Genomic DNA, 13,173 nt, shown 5'->3' with positions numbered 1-13,173 from the left:
GTACTAATTAGCGGGAACATTGGAGAACGTTGGGAACGCGAGAAACGGGGCGACTGGATGGAGAAAGCGACAGCCACGAAATTCGTTGTCATCGATCGCCGGCATTGTCCGCCGCCATTGTTTGTCGGCTCGCGCGTCGTTGATAAGGGTTGCGATTCGCGTTTCGTGGCATTATCTTTGGAGGATAGTTGGCGAAACGGGGGAGGCTTCTTTGTTCGAGTCATGGTTCATCGATCGCTTTGAAACGCGCGCTCGACTTCCGGAATTAATTGGAGAACATTGTGTCCAATCGGGGGACGCCTAGTCGAGCCTTTTTGGATTCGATAGGTTTTATCATCTATCATTACGAGTCATTCCAACAACTAAATCTAATCCTCGAATAGCGAAGGCTGGTCACATTCTGGTCTCACGTTTCTTCTAATCCAAGTTATATTTACTTTTGTCATTCTACCAAACTTTGAGTAATAAATCGAGCGATTGTATGAGAATTTTTCCATACGATAAAATATTTGTGATCAGCCTTCTCTGGTCAAGGATTAAACATTGAACAAATAATAAAAGAGATCCGATATTTTTTTTCTGGCTTTGATTATCCGAGGAAGTATTTACCGAAGTAAAGATAAAACGGTAAGCAAGATAAGGAAAAGTCGACAAGTTTCTAGACAGCGCTGTGTTCGTGATGGATTCACAGCGTTCGATGCGATCTCGGGGCAATAATTCGAATTCTCCATAACTCGGTTCGGAACTCGTTTGCGTGTATCCTCGCTGGACCACCAACTTCCGAAATGAAGTTCTATCGATCGAACGACACGCATACATACAAACACGTACATCGAACAGCGTCCGTTCTCGGATTAATTAACATCCTAGGAGACGATCCACTGCATATGGATGGAACGAATCCATTCGCGAATGAGAAGGTTTTCTTCTTCTTCTATGTACGTATCATACATCTAAGATGTATACTTACATCGATTACATCCGGTATTTAAGAATCAAGTATATTTCATACTGCGGCGGCACACGAGCACGGAACTTTCCAACGGCTTCGCGACACAAAGCGCTATATCTTCAAAGCGTAAGACCGACGTGCCTAATGTGCCATCGATATCCCTATGGTTCTTCCGCCGAATGTTTGGAATTTGGAATGTTTGCGCGGCAACCGCCGCTGTACATCTAATAAACGCGTGTGTAGTAGGGATATCGAAGGGCAACTAAGAAAAGAATCCGTTTGGTTTCGAACAAAGAGTCATTCTGCCTCAAGTCGCGAAGTGCGAAAGGTTCAGTATCATAGCGAAGCAAACACAAGCCGAGATACGCGATTGTAAACTCTCGATGATTAATCATAAGTGTGAATCGTATAAATTGTTGACTCGTTGATTGTTAATAGTAATAAACTTTTTGTTGAACATCGGAGTATTCCTTCCACACCTATCACGACATACCACCTCAATACGACCTTCGTACGATCAAAAACCAGCCAAAACCTACACAAAAACAGTGCAAAATGACTCAACGGATCGCAGCTGTTATATCGGAAAGTTAATGTATCGCAACATCTTGATAATTCTATTCTTATTATAGATATAGTAGCGTAGGAAAACTGGCAGCTACCCAAATGAAACATCTGATCGGCCCAGTTCGAAATAGATGATCTACGGGAGGTGAAAATAACCAAATGAGAAGTCTTTGAATTTCCAAATCGTTCGATTTCATGACATTTAGGAAAAATGCTATGTTACGGAATGAAATGTTCCATCGAATTATTAAATTACAGGGAAATATTACGCGGAGATTGTACGGGAATTAAATATTTGCCTGAGCGCGATGATCGATCGAAGGACGAAAACGTAGTGTAACGAAGCGTAAGATTTCGTTTGGAAGCATAGCGCCACGATGTCTGACCACTACGTTCCCTGTCTACTTACTCCTACTCCGTTGCGTCACGCGACTCTGAACAATCCCCACCGTGGCTATCAGCACACTACCGAATAGAGGAAGAGAGCACACTACCGAGAATCCCATCAGGACACGTTTCGACGATCTTCCATCAAGACGATCGAACAACGATCATTAATTTGCCACTTTGCACCCATTCAAAGATGGTTAGAAACTATCAGCGTTTTGTGAAGTGAGCGATAAATGGAAGTACAATGGTTTAACATCATCGGAATTAGCGTAAAATACGCTGTTTTTAGATCTCTGTAAGCAATTACGTTGCCTCGGGCTGAATTAATAAGTTGCGACTGTGTAATAAGTTGACGTAAGATTCAGGATAAATAATTTAGAAAATAATCGTTTCCTTATTAATCCGCAACTAGTACGATAGTCGTTCTAAATTACCACTGAAATAAAAGTTCCTAGGCTTTCATACATTTCATTTTATCGGTTGCAAATTAAGAAAATTTCAATCGGATTTTGAATTATCCAAACAACTTTCTAAAAATATTCTAACATAAAGCGGGCAGACAAGGCGGTTAACCACCGATGTACGATAAGACAATCGATCGAAAAAAAAAATGTCAAGAGCTATGATTCGTAAAAATCGAACCGGTACTGCCACTGCTACTCGAGCAACCTTTCACCAATAGCGCGTTATTGCAGCGGGCCGATTATTATTTTCCTAGCGCAGAGAATTTACAGACCGGTTATCGATCACGTCTAACGCACGAGTACACAACCTCCTTGCAAACTTAATATTCTCGACGAACTCGTTCTTAGAAGAACGAGAGATTACGTTAGTATACGATTCCTAAAATCAATGAACGAAAAGAGTCTGCGAAAGAACCAAATAGAAAGTTCGCACGAGTGCATAGATTCGCTATTACATGCAACTAGAGGCTTTCTCGCGGGGATTAGTTATAGTCAATCAATGGTTCGATCTCCAAAGGATGTTGCATTAAGTGACGCAGTTAAGTAACACGACAGTTGAGCACTTTGTAGTTTATATGATACTGGTTAAATATTCATTAGATTTGTAGTTTATGACGTACAGGTTTGTTATGTAGAGAACGACCTCCTGCACCTGTTGAAGCGAGACATGCTCGTATCTTTAATAACTATGGGTATCTCTCGTTCTTGCACTCAAATTACATTCTGCCGAAGCGCGACCCAGCAGGCAGCTGAGTTAAAGGCAACTCAAATATCTAGAAGTTATATTTATTGGAAGAGAAAGAATGGGTTTCATATTCTGAATATAAAGCACGTTTCAAAAGATAATGTAATTTCTTGATCTACAGATCAATAAATTAACGGGAATGGGATGCTAGGAAAATGGAAAATGGATAATCGATAACTGTGTCAATCGAGGGAGTGGTAAGAAGAGGAGCATGGAAGGTGCAAAAAAGTGTAGCAGCTTATGAGAAGCGTTTAAGAGGAAATCGCTTGCGATGCAAATCTATCCGTGCAACTTACATTCTCTTCTTTGTTTTTATTTTCTGGTCATCATCAAATGGGGTTGTACGGGCGCCAGGATGACTGCCGCCCTCCCCCTTCACAAACTATCTTTTGGTAATCTTCCAAGCTAACTTCCGGCTGGTTGGCCAAAGTTCAACGTGTTAAGTTACGTTCATATCGACACGTATCTCTGCCTCGCGAAATAAAAATATTTAGAAAGAAAGCTTCAGATTTGGCGGATCAAACGATGTAGAAATATCTTAAATACATATTGCCGAATTGCCGATAAATGTCTACGCGATCTGTCGCGATTAAGCTATAGAATTCGTAAACAATCGATAAACGACGATAATCGAGGAAGCGAGTGCCCAAGTATCAATGGAACATGATATAGAAATTTTATTCGGAAATTTATTCGTTCGGACGTTCAATCCGCTTATTCGAATGTTTAATAAGGAAGGCAAATAATAGATTATCTCTAATCTTATCTTAACCTTTATCGCGATGCAGTTCGATTGAAAGAAACGTCGTAAAATCGCGAGCTTGTGTAGAGAGATGGTCAGGGTTGAACTGCGAGATTTCTGCGACCCTACGAAGGAAACTCGAGCAATATCGAAACGACGTGTAATAAATTTCCGCGTGTTTAAATCGGAAAGTGGGGATGAGTTCGTCGACGTCGGTAATGTCAAGTCTGACCGTTTAATCGTGCCAATTAATTCGAGAGTAATCCAATTAGAAAGCTGAGAATTAATAAAGTTCACAGAGTGCGCTGACCGTGCGTCTGATTTCTATTCCATTCCACCCCTTCTTTCGCGTTTCGCGCATTGCCTTTGGTAACATTAACCGAAAAGCGTTAGCCTGAATCTTTCGTTGAGATAAATTCTCAACATATAAAATAGAAAACATATATCGTCGGATTCACAAAAGTCTAAACAAACAGCGTGAGAAAAGCATTCGAGAAATGCGGAACGAATTTCACTGGCGAGTCGAAGAAGCGAAACGGCGCGGAGTTCCGCGAGACACGAACGGTTGTCTGGCTCGGGTTAGGTGCACAATTTACATGGGAAAAAGGAGCAAGGAGAATCCTGAGAAGATCGCCAGAGAGAGAGGGGGGGGAGAGAGAGAGAGAGAGAGAAAGAGAGAGAGAGAGAGTAGTCGGTCCGGCAATTCCCGAGCTGAATACGGTGAAACGCGTACGAAAAAAAGGTCAAAAAGCGAAGCAGAAAAGCCGGAAAGGATCTTGCGATCGTATTCGAGCGGGGAGGATCTCGCGGGTGCTTGTGTCTTCCGCTTCACGTAGCGCACTCAAAATCTAGGTTACAACGTCGAGTGGCTTGTTTTTCTTCCTTTCTTTAGTTTTCTACGGAATCAATTTCGTCGAGAGCCAGACGCCTGTTACTTCTTTTCCGACTTCTTCACGATGACACGATAATCCCGCTATTATGATCTTACAGTTTCTACCGACCGTGCAAAGGTAGGATTACGTATCTTTTTAACAAATTTAGCGATGAAGTACTGCAAAATATTTAAAAAGTATTCTTCGTTAAAACCTTTTCAACTATATAGAATGAAAAAGATTTCTAAATAATCTCTCGCACCGCTTTCGTCGATCAAATGAAATAAATTTCACGTAGAACGTTAGAAAGATTGAAATTTAGAACCATTAGAGCCAGTTCACAGCGTATGGAAACAGAAGCGAGAATAAGTAAATTTCCGCATTGAGCCTGTTCGACTTTGATACACAAACCAAGCAGATTTCAACTCACGTTCGATCTGGTTTTTACCGATATCCCGTGGTCAACGAAATTGGCACGGTGCCAGGGATAGCTTTAAAACAGTGGAAATATTTTCAACGTGGATTTCCTTGTTTTTACAAGACAAAACAGCCAAATATGCCTTCTGCACACTTTCGTATTTGTACCAATGACTCACTTTGTCGTAGAATGTATACGTTTGCGTGTCTACCTTCGTTTTTCATCGCGAGCATCCAACTCAAGTAACTGTCTACAGTTACTTGTTCAAGGGAATAAACCGAACGACTGAGAATAAAAACTAGACTCGCTCGTTCTAAGAAATGAAATTTCACTCACATTTTATTACCGTTATCTTTGTCGCTATGGCGCTTTAGAAACTGAAGGCATTTTTGGCATTCACAACGACACAGTTTCCGATAGTAGGAAAATTATACGCGTATGAACATTGAAATACTTTATACGATTAATTATAACGTGTCAAATACAGATGAAAATAAACACAAGTCTATATTACAGAGAATTAAACGAACGATTATATGACCTCATGATTATTTTACCACGGTAATGAAATTTTAATCAAGATTCATGAATATTTTCAACAATATCGAGTATCCGCTCCTATAATTTATGTATATATGGAAACAGGGTGAGGGAATCTATCACTATGCAAAGTTCCTTCTTCTTCCTGTATACAAAATTTATTCGTGTACTCCCTTTGTTAATACAGTATGTATCTTGTTTTCTAACTCTTGTTTTCTTCTTTTCTTTAATTTAATGTAATTCGATGTACAGGATGAGCTACTTACATCGTCTGTTAATTATAATAGTAATATTTGACGGTCTGAAAGCCTCATAGCGAAGAGTTAATACGAGTAGAAGCTTGAGCGTCTCATTGGTAATTCCGAGGACCGAAAGTCGTAAGGCGAACGCGATCGAAGTCGGAAGAGGGCGATATGTCGTGGATGTTATAGCCATTAAGACATATCGAGAGTACGGCTGGAGACTATAAATGGTAAGTTGCGCCGTCGACGTTGCGGATCGCGTCCACTTTCTCTATCGCCTTTGACTAGGAAGTCGTAAATCCCCTTTACTATTTACATCAATGTATATCTACTTCGAAACGAAGCAACCGCATGATGTTTTACGCAACTCGACGCGTGTATAGTACGGGTTACAGCTCGCTCGCTAACCCGTTCCGATCCGAAGAATTTCGCAATTTAATATGTAACAGCGAGTCTAAGTCGTAACTTATCGGCGATCTTATTGGAAAATGCTGCTAGTGTTCGTACGGATTATATCATTGTACTGAAATTATATCTCATTCGTACAATGCATACTTCGAGTCTGTTTTTACGTGAATAGCCACGCGGTTGAATATTCATCGCAATTTTGGGAATAGTTTATTCGAAAGTGTAATGATATTAACTTCCATATAAATAAAAAATCTTGCGAATCATGCGCTTGCCTGTAAGTAATGAAATAGTTTACAATAACATATCGTATAAATTGTGTTCTTGTGAATAAGAACGTATCACGAAGTACACTGTTTCTCCGATTATACCGATCAAACGAGTCAACGAACGAAACGAACACGTGGGCAAACCAGAATGGGCACGGTTTCTCGTTGGCCATGGCTGGTGTATCGCTTGTACGTCTTCCATATAGTCCTTCTCTTTTACAGAGTCAACCAGCTGAAAAACGATTAAGTTACACATCTTAATGGATTTTCCAAGCGTGCCACGTTTCCTTTGATTCTGTCTGTAAATCGTATTAGCTTCCATCGATATTTCCTTTCCAACTTTCATAGCTGTTCATGTCACGAGTATGTGCATCGAAAGGTTAAATCTTTAATTTACGATCGTGCTACAATTACGATACGTTTCATTTTTTCCATTTATAATATCGAATATATGGTTTCCTCTATCCATGTTAGTTTAACGATATCGAACGAAGCAGCAATTCCCAAACATTCTAACAATATCTTAACAATTTTTTAGATTTACCTCGTTTTAAAAATGTTTTCCGTATGACAAATGTTTAAACAAATACCACGAGTTAGCCTATCTTTTGCAGTGACGTCACCGCTTTTTTCTACTCGAGTCCGAGGAAAAAGACCGATTATCCTAACGAAGCAGACTCAAGCAGGAACAAGGAGAGACGTATATTTTCTTGGCAAGGAAAAATTAGGATCTTTAACCCGCAGCTTCGGTCCAGTCGAAGCGTGTTAAAGGCGAACGGCTAACGTGAACGATCCTTACGGAATGTCGGGTAAATGTTAGGGAACGGAACAACGTTCTGGCTGACTTTTGTCGGAAGTATTATCGGGTCGAGTTAGCCAATAATTGACATGGCATTTATGTCGAGGCTAAGAACATTATCGGCGATTTTGCCGTATCGAACGTCTTCGTCGACTTTTATGGATGACAATGTAACTACGTCATAACCCAATTTGCCCTCCGTCAATTCTTTACAGCCTCCATTTATCCACCGGCGATGTAGATAATTGTACGAAGCACGTTGATTTTCACGATATAGACAAAGGTACGAGCGTTTTTCGCGGGCGAAGAAAGCGTATCTACGATTAAGATTTTCAGTAAATGGGTACACGTTAAGTGGAGTAGTTGGAATACTAATGAGAAGTAGATACTTAATTAGGAATTTCAGAAAACGACGAGGCAATTGGAAGATGGAACGAAATCAGTGTCCATGCGGTACTCGACATTAATTAACATCTGAATTATCATAGTTTGCGTTGAATGAATGTGGTGCACATCCGCGATTACTTACCAAGATAGGAGAACATTCGTTCAGCACGCGACGTTATTACCTAACTAATTATTATCGTGCCTTATTTCTATTCGCGTGAAATGCAGTTTCGTCGTTACATTGCTAAATCACAATTCTCTTCGCTTCGTTCATAACGAGGTTACTATAAAAACCTATAACTACGTTTAGCCGTGTCAACGTCTAAGGGTAATTAAAAACCTTTCGTCATTTCAGACGATTCAGCATATCGGTGCATGGCCCCAACTGATATAAAAATTCGAGATTCGAAACAGAGCTACGAAACGTTATTGAATTAATCACGTACGACTGATAATACCGCAATCTCGCGATATAGTAACAAATCGTAAAGGCAAAGCGATATGAAATTGCTTGGAAGAAGAAGCATCAGATAACGTGGTTGTTACGCGAAAGTCTGAGTATGATATGCACGGTTAACGTTAATCTTTCATAGAGAAAGCAAGAACTTGTTCTGGAGGAATTCAGCCGAATCCCACTGCCATTGTATTTGGCGAGCAAACTTAGATAGGGCAATGTCCCGTAAAAAGGAGCCTCGAGACCGGATTTGGACTGAAACTAGAATAATTATCTCCTCGAAACATAGTTTATGCGCATTTCCACGCGGACTAGCCATATTCCAGAAAACGAGCGGGCTAAGTAAACGCTTATCAAATTCTCAAGCACGTATAATACCTAATTAAATTCCAGAAGATATTCTATCGCGCGGATAAGACCGAAAAGAAGAAAGATGTTCGAACAGGCGTAAACGCTCGAGCGTGGCTTAGCTTAATTCGACGCATCACACATAGGTAGCGTAGCGTACACGAGGCTTTAATCTCTTGACCCCGACATCCAACCAGCGTTGGTATGCTTTCACGTGCCACTTAATTTCATACACGCCGAGGCTTTGAATTGTGTCAATGAGTCCTTACTTTTTCTTTTTTTCAAAAAAAAAAAAAAGAAAAAAAAAGAGAAGGTCAGAGAGTGATGCCTTTTTCTTGTTTTTATAAAACGAGCAGTCTTTAGATCTGAATTTTATCTATACAGCCATCGAGAAAAATAGTCGAAACTTACGTACTTTTCTTCGAGATGATTTAATGTTATTTCATACGGACGAACGATATTTCTAGTTCGGCATCGATGATTTTACAAGATTTAAAACTGTATTCTGCATTGCGTACTCACGATGTATCTTGGCTACTTGAAAGCCAAGTTTTCTTTCGGAAAAACGGGCAAAGTTTGTTCCAAGATTGGTGGAACGCTCGCTCGTCCGAGCATCTCGGTATAATTTATCGAAAGTGTCCGTTTATAAGGAATACGCGAAAGAAAACGTCACGGGGGATCGTGGACGGTCCGATCTCGGCCAAATTAGACCCCGCAATTTGAACCTTGGCCAAATATTTAATCCCTTGGTACGATGATACCGGGAAATCCTTGGATCGATCTTCGAAAGAGCCATACTTAAAATTTACCTTTCACTTATAATGGCCCAATAAAAAGTACTCGCATTTACCCTCTATTTAATCTAATGAAGCGAATCCCGACCATTTGCATGAAAATTCTACCAAATAATACGAAATTTAATATAGTTGCATGCGATTGATTATGTGCAGATGTTACAATAAACAATAAATACAATTGCATGCAAATACGTTTCGTAGCCACTGTACGATAAACCAGATAGAAATAAGAATGAAAATAATCTTCGTTGTTTCAACGAACGATCCTGTTCCATCGTCAGGTTGGATCAATCGCGGTGCAAGAAAACAAGATGTGTAATTACTTTGCTTCTGATGATGAAACCGCAGACGAACACGCAGGAATTCCACAGAAATGTTTTTTTTTTGTTCGTCGACGTCGGGGAATGTGCACGGTAGCACAGAAATCCCCGATGAAAATCTTTTAATGTACCTTGTGTAGTCACGAACCGCTCGGTGGAGCAATACACGCCAGACTTTTTCATTCTTCGCCAACAAAGAGATCGTGTTGCATGCGCCGTGTGCCATTTGCTGTCTTCAAGGGGATGCACGGCTGCGACTGAGGACGAGGAAGGGGATGGAAGATCGAAAATAGTGGAAACACGAGTCTGTGAAAAACCCGGACTGTTTTGCGCCGAGATAAAGACGTCAGCTAAAGATAAATCGAGTCCGCCGCAACTTACAGTGGCGTATCGTCGCCAATCCAATTTTTCGATTATCGATTTCTTCCAATTTCCTTGTCAAATTCATCGACTTTATGCGAAGCCATAAATCCATACAAGAACCGTTATATTACCCAGGATGTTCTAAGATTACATAATAATCTATAATCGTAACTTTGTATTCCTTTGCATCTCTAACAAATAACTCGCACGAGAGGCTGATGCAATTACAATTAACGAGACAACAATTTTAATTAATTAAATTAAAGGAGAAAACATTTACGATTTCTAATCTCTGTTTCACTTCTTTTATGTCCATAGAAACTTGGCGATCTGCCGACCTAGCGTTGACCTGTATCACTGGAAAGTAGTAACGCCATCTGCTCCGCACGCTAAGTATTCTTTCGTCTATGGATCATTTATAGCTTCCGGTTGCGTTTCCATTTTGTTACCGCGTAAAAAGAATCGGGTAAACTTTTTGCTGGTCAGAGACATATCGTTCGTGTTCTACGAAAAAATTTCTGAAGAATAAAGAATGGGATTTTCGCAGCGAAAGAACTTTTTCGTTGAGCGAGTTACGCCACTGATTGCGTCACGAGACCATTTCATCCCTTTCATCTTGTCTCCTCACTCGTTGACGTCGTTGTGTCTCCGCGAGTCTCCTCGACCTCCTCGACGGCTGTTTTTTAGGTTCACCGACGGGAACCGAGCAAGACAGATTCTCGACATTTCCGCGACATAATTTTCCTTGCATGTACCTTGCATCCCCATTATCTTTTCCTCTACAGAGGCGCCGTTCTCTATCCTTTCCCCCTCTGTATTTTTAATCCAGATTTTCGCTCCTTTTCACGTGTTAGTCGATCGTGTTGTCGCCACTATTTTGTTACTTTTTCTCTTTACATTTTATAAAAACATTATCTATCATAAAAATTTGTTGTATTTTCGTCATTTTCATACAAGATGGCAGAAAGACTTGCTTCGCTTTATTTTCAAGATTTCAAAATTTATATACATAATAAAACAATTTGAAATGACAGCTTTCTGTTTGGGAAAATTATTTCGTTTATTACTTGTACAAAGCCAAACTGGCTCAGGTAAAAAGAGCGACAGATTTGTTCGATTTATGCGATAACCGGATTCCCAAAGAGTATTTCTTTCCTCCTTTTTTTTAAACATTCACATTCGCAATCTATTTTATCGCAGATTTGCAAAGTATAATTGCGAGACTCTCAGCACCAGCGAGCAAGCGAAATGAAAGGCGAAATGAGAAGGTTGGAGCTGTTCTCAGCTAACTGCGAAAGCGTCATACTTTTATCACCGGAATGAAATTATGTTGTTTTTTCCTGCTACCGCGCGTTCGTTGTAATCCAGGCGATTTCTCAACCTGGGTATAAAGGTTAATCCGAAGCGGAGAAAGGAAGCGTGAAAACGTTTTCGTTGTAAAACAAAAGAGGAAACATGGAAAGTTGATACGCCGCGACATGAGTAACTTAGTTCTGAATTATTTCGGTAACGAATACTGAACAAACACGGACTATATGATTACACAGGAAGAACACGATTACATACGAAGAACAACAGGGGATCAGTCGTTTTATCAACCGACTTTCCGAGGAAACCTCGAAACCTCCAAGATTTCGAGCTCGGAGTTAGCTTATTCTAAAGATTGGTACATGGAGCGCGATATTTGATACCAGAGGTGCGATTAATGTTTTGTACTGTTAGCTTTTTCTCATTTAGCCACGATCTTAATTATTCTCTGTATCTATTTCGTAAACCGTCTTGAGCCGAAAAATGAGAAACAGAGCTCGAAAAGGAACATCAGAGAAAAGACAGAGAAAGAGAGAGAAAGAGAGGAAGTAAATAAGCGCGAGTACCAACAACCAGCCGATGACCTACTATTGATGGTTTGTAGACCTGTATCTAGCTACGTACTGGTACAATGAAAACTATTGCAACTCAAGACGAGCCTGGAAGGAGAAAAAACAAAATGAGAGAGAGAGGGAGAGAAAGAGAGAAAGAGAGAGAAAGAGAAAGAAAGAAATGGAGACGAGGAAAGAGACAGAGAAGCCAAGAGAAGAAAGAAAAGGAGAGACAGCACGGTTCTTTCTTCCACGACGAAAAAACTGTGTCGCCTATTGTCGACCGGTACCCATCGTGGAACAATCGCGATAATGAGAAAGCTACGCAGCCGAAGAGTTTCGTTCTTTTCTCTCTTTTTCTCCGGCTGTGTAACATAGACTTTCTGCACGTTTTTCGTTTCGGCCTTCGTATCTCCAGCCTCCTAGCTGCCCCCACGGAATCGCCGGCCTTCCCTTTGTCTTTCTGGCCCTATGATTTTCATCGTCGTTGCTACTGGCACACTAGTCTAGCGATTACTTTAAATAAAAATCGAAAGGAACCGCAACTTTCTCCATCGATCGACGTTCCCATTCTCCTCGACGCGACATTCAAAACGAAGAAACAAACTGCGTATAGAGACGTTTAAGAGCATAATGGGGGACGAGAATAGCGTATACAGAATATTTCAAGATGCAGTGAACTATGTGCGAAGACTGGCCGAAGAATAGACGCTCGGTGCAACTATTTAGCACCTATCTCCAGTATGAGTAAATACACGCGTTTTAAGAGTCAATGACGCACAGCGCGATTACACGTACGATTACACGTATAGCATCCGTTGAACTTCAAACTTGATCTTCTCAAAAACCAAGCGTTGAAAATCTGACGTTTTGATAACGGGATGATGTGCGAGGTGCATCGTACAAATGGAGAATCGATCAACGTTACGATAAATATCTCGCAAGTAAAATGAAGAGCAACGCGTGATACGGTGATTCAATTTCTTACGATGTGAATAGGAAATGAAAGATTGACGGGTGACCGCGTGCGCCAGACCGAGGCGTCGAAAGAAAAATGCGATTCTAAAAATATTGAAAGCGATGTTCGCGTTAAGGATTACATAAAGTGTAAAACAAAAATGGTCGAGTATGCCGAGCGCCGTTCAACGGAAGCCAGACGAAGTCTAAGTTCCAAGTTTAGCCAGCTGACGCAGTTTAGCAAGGAGACACAGGTCCGATTCGCTTCGTATGCCTGTTT

At 40.6% G+C, this 13,173-nt stretch overlaps 1 protein-coding gene across 12 annotated transcripts in view; it reads right to left on the bottom strand.

Moving 5' to 3' along the window:
- The window catches only part of LOC126925024 (RNA-binding protein Musashi homolog 2), a 126,268-nt gene that overhangs the window by 71,418 nt on the left and 41,677 nt on the right, over positions 1-13,173 (bottom strand). Inside the window, exon 1 of one of the 12 annotated variants that reach the window (XM_050740142.1) lies at positions 971-1,967. The exons of the other annotated variants lie outside the window; for them this stretch is intronic. The gene's annotated coding sequence lies outside the window, so the exon portion shown is untranslated. Of the gene's footprint in view, positions 1-970; positions 1,968-13,173 lie in introns of those variants that run through there. 12 annotated transcript variants of the gene reach the window in all.

This window comes from Bombus affinis, chromosome 15 (genome assembly GCF_024516045.1).
Source record: "Bombus affinis isolate iyBomAffi1 chromosome 15, iyBomAffi1.2, whole genome shotgun sequence".
Classification (NCBI taxonomy): domain Eukaryota; kingdom Metazoa; phylum Arthropoda; class Insecta; order Hymenoptera; family Apidae; genus Bombus; species Bombus affinis.
Note: the sequence above shows the minus strand (reverse complement) of the source record. Positions and strands in the feature narration are given on the sequence as shown.